Source organism: Manacus vitellinus, unplaced genomic scaffold, assembly GCF_001715985.3.
Source record: "Manacus vitellinus isolate BGI_N305 unplaced genomic scaffold, ASM171598v3 scaffold_14_pilon, whole genome shotgun sequence".
Classification (NCBI taxonomy): domain Eukaryota; kingdom Metazoa; phylum Chordata; class Aves; order Passeriformes; family Pipridae; genus Manacus; species Manacus vitellinus.
The window spans coordinates 1,233,099-1,237,084 of record NW_021939063.1 but is presented as its reverse complement, the minus strand read 5'-3'; the positions used below and the strand labels follow the sequence as shown (position 1 = coordinate 1,237,084).

The 3,986-nt window shown below is 46.1% G+C and overlaps 1 long non-coding RNA gene across 1 annotated transcript; it reads left to right on the top strand.

Moving 5' to 3' along the window:
• The first annotated feature begins 862 nt into the window (after nucleotides 1–862).
• On the top strand, nucleotides 863–3,628 carry LOC108638947. The gene is made up of 3 exons (XR_001920174.1): nucleotides 863–908; nucleotides 1,766–1,861; nucleotides 3,526–3,628. It is a non-coding gene; the product is annotated as an uncharacterized LOC108638947 (long non-coding RNA).
• The last annotated feature ends 358 nt before the right edge of the window (nucleotides 3,629–3,986 follow it).

Here is a 3,986-nt window from a genome sequence, read left to right as displayed (position 1 = left end):
GGCTCTGCAGAGCTCTTGTCTTGTGGTTATGGTTTATGTGCAGGAGAAAAGAGGGATCCAAATGCTTTTCCCCTTGCAGGATGTGCGTTTGAGAATATTTCTCGTTCAGGGACCAGTCCTGCAGGCACTGTGTGCGTGTGAACAGCTTTATTCGGCTTAATTCAAGGAAATCCTTTGGGTGAGATGGTAAACGTGGTGTAACTGCATTTACAGCCCAGCCTCTGTCCTGCCATGACTCTGAAAGGGTAGTTCAGGGAATTGGGAGAGGAAGGATGAGCTCATGGTTAAAAGCACTGAATTGGTCCAGAAAATATTGTTGCTGGTTTTGCCTCTTCCTTTGCGTGTGACCTTGGAGGAATCCCTTGGTCTGGTTGAAACTTCAGCCTGTGAAGTCACAGAATCCCAGACTGGCTTGAATTGGAAGGCACCTCAAAGCCCATCCAGTGCCACCCCCTGCCATGGGCCAGGGACACCTTCCACTAGCCCAGGGTGCTCCAACCTGGCCTTGGACACTCCCAGGGATGGGGCAGCCACAGCTTCTCTGGGCAACCTGTGCCAGGGCCTCCCCACCCTTATAGGGGAGAATTCCTTCCCAATATCCCATCTAACCCTACTCTCCTTCAGTTTGAAGCCTTTGCCCCTTGTCCTGTCTCTCCACGCTCTTGTAAAATTTCTCTCTCCATTTTTCTTGTAGGCTCCCTTCAGGTCAGGACAGTTGTTGGGTTTTATCTGTTTGTGCCAAATCAGTTAATATTTAACTATTTCCCTTCACAATATTATGCTAATGAATATCTTATTGAAGACATTTAAGTACTAATTTTATATAAATAATATTTTCCTTAACTAATTATTTTGGTGCGGCATTGCCAGATTTGGTGAAAAAAAGAAACAGATTTTCAGCATCAAAGGTAATTATTTTCATCCTCTGAATCTTCAAGGGCTCTTTTTCAGTCTCTAAATGTAACTGCTCCACAAAGAGCCCACAGTTCTTCCCTGGAGACCACACTGGGGAGGAATCAATAAATTTGGAGCCCTGGGACTAATCAGTTAAACAGCCACAAAGACCTGGGATGTGTCTTTCCCTTTCACCCTGGATTGGGGGAGGGTGCTGAATGAGGTCACATGGGAATAATTCTAATTAGTTTTATAGAAAACGAAGCAGAACAGGTCCCTGGGTCTGCCACAGGGTCACTGGTCCTGGGGGACAAGCACCTCCCTAGGGAAAAGATGCCCTTCCACGTGTAACTTTCCATGCCATGAGCATCACTTGAACCAAGCAGTGTCCTAGTTTGTCATTACTTTGCCACGTACATGCATGTTTTTATTGCTTTAGGATAACAGTTTTGGTGTAACAGTAACACTGCAGCTCTGAGCCGGGGAAATGCTGGGTTTGAATTCCCTCCCTCGCCACTCGCTGCCGCTGAAGGAAGTGAACTCCTGAAGAAAGATATTGGCCTTGTGGACCTTCCTGACAGTCCATAAATCGGGGTTCTGTCAGCCCAGAGAGGTGCCATAAAGAGAGCAGATTAAAAGAGATTAGTTCTGCCAAGTGGTCTGAGCAGAGAATTTATGTCTCCCCTCCGCCCGCCCGGCAGACCCACAGGAAACCTGAGCTCCAGAGGTCGGGGAGAATCCTCCTGCTCCCTTCTCAGGGCTTCACATCCCAGCCAAAATGGAATTTGAATTTCCCTGTGGTTTGTTTGCCTATGGAGGAACTAGTCTAGAGAGAACAAGTTCATCTAAAAGTGTATATTTTACTCCATAGGACATTTGCTCGCTCCGGAGATTGAATATTCTGCCTGCACTTGATTCACTGAAGAAAATGAAATGCAAAATAAGCAGGGAGAGAAGAGCTATAGTGGTAAGATATATGATGTATTTGTTAATGTGCATCATGCACATGTTCCAGAGCTTTCAAATGGGCCCTAAAATTTATCTCACTGCTGAAGTCAATGCTCCTTCACTCATAAGCAGCAACATGTGCAGAGCCAGGGAGACAGAATAAGATATGTGGGTTAACTCCAGCCACGAAGGTCTGTCTGCAGACAGGAATCCTGGCATTCCCATGCCAAAGCAGTGGGGCAGGGCTGGGGTTTTATTTGCACAGCACACTGCACGTGGGCACTGCTGTGACCCTGAATTCTCAGTGAAACTGGGAAGAGTAATTTTTATCTTGTCTCAGTGAAGGGCCACGTGCCCAGTAACACCAGTCTGAGGAACTGGTGTCTATTTAAAAGGGTTTCCTGGAGCTGCCTCACGCTGCTTCAAAGAATTATTCTTTGTTTAATATTCAAAGTAAGCAGTCAACCCATTCTCAAGTGGTCAAGTGATTATATTTTCAAGTAATTAATTGCAGGTTAATTGCCTTGCAGGTTACTATCCTGTATGATAACATTCCTGGAAATTTTGCTTGCTGTAATGAGCTAATGAATTTTTGTCAGTGTTTGTGTTAGGACTGAACAATCCTAAGGCTGCTGCACAGCTCCTGCCTGGTGTACAAATCTCAAATTGGTGCTCATCAATTTTTTAAAAGCATGAGCTGGCATTGGTTCAGTGAAAGAATTGAATTTAATGAAAATCATGAAATGAGTATTTAGGAAGTTTAATTAAAATAACTGCTGATACAAAGTGCTAAGGGATAAGACCTGTACAAAATAACAATAATAATAATAGTAAAAAAAAAATTAGAAGTCTGTAAACCAACCTTTTTCTTTGAAGCAGTTGTCCCTGAAAAATGAGGCTTGCCCATGAAAATTCTGAATTTTAAAATGTGAATGGCACAGTACACATTTTGTCTATGTAAAATATTTTACTGTGACCCCAAGTTCTTAGCAGGACTCCGTGTGTTACTTGTGGAAAGCCAAATATTCTATACTGGTTGTAAAATAAATTGTGGGATTGAGCAGGTCTCCAAGACTACAGTGACTTCAGTAACTGAGTGATGCAACCACTCTGAGCCTGTTTGAGAGGCCACCAGTTCCACCCTGCCCAAACTTCCATGCAGAGTTTGTGCACAGCAGGTGCTCAGGGGTCACATCTCTGTGGATATCCCTGTTCTATCCTAAGGTTGTTTATCACACTGCATCAGTGTTAAATGGATTGGGAGCTGCAGGAATTCTGGTGGTGTTTGATGGACACTCCAGGTGTTAGGATGTTGTTTGGACAAGGGTCTCAGGCTCCTGGTGGGATTGTTGGGGTGTCCTGGGTAGGACCAGGAGTTGGACTCGTGATCCTTGTGGGTCCCTCCCAGCTCAGGAGGTTCTCTGATTCCCTGACTCGCCCTCCCTGTGTCCAGCAGCATTCCCACCCCAGCACTGCCCCCTGAGCCAGCCTGGCAGGGGCTCCCCGAGCTGCTCCCACCACCTGCAGTGCTCCCCACTGCTGGCCACTGCCTCCTCCAGGGCAACTCCAGCCCTGCAAACATGGCCCTGACTGTTTTGGCTCTGTTAGTCAGCCTGGAATGACTCTAAAAAAGCCTTTTCCAAGATATGGCAAACCCCATAATTTTTCAAACTTCTCCCAAAGCCAGGAGCTGCTTCCCGGGGAAACTACTGAACATCTGAGGAGCTTCTGGATGGAGGACACCAGGATCCACACCACAGCCTGTGCCAGAGGGCATGGCTGGGGGGGAGTCCTGGCACCAGCACAGGTAAAACTGAGTTATTCCTCTGGTGGTGCAGCGCTGGCCATATGGAGGATCCATGGTCTGCCTGGAGGAGGGAGAGAAAAGAGAGTGCAGACGTTTGAAAGCCAGTTCTGGTTGTTTTTCAGATCTGAGCTGTGCTTTTGTACGTAGTTGGATATTTTAAAAGCCTAAGTTAGTATTCAGAGAGCTGTTGGCAATTTTGGGGCCAGATTTTGCTCTTATTTGCCTTTGTGCAGCACAGGAATGTGTAAGCAGGAATTGGCTCCGCACACAGGACAGATTTGAGCTTGTTTAAACCGAGTTTCTAGAATTGCTTTGCTCTTCTTCAGGCTGTGTGAGC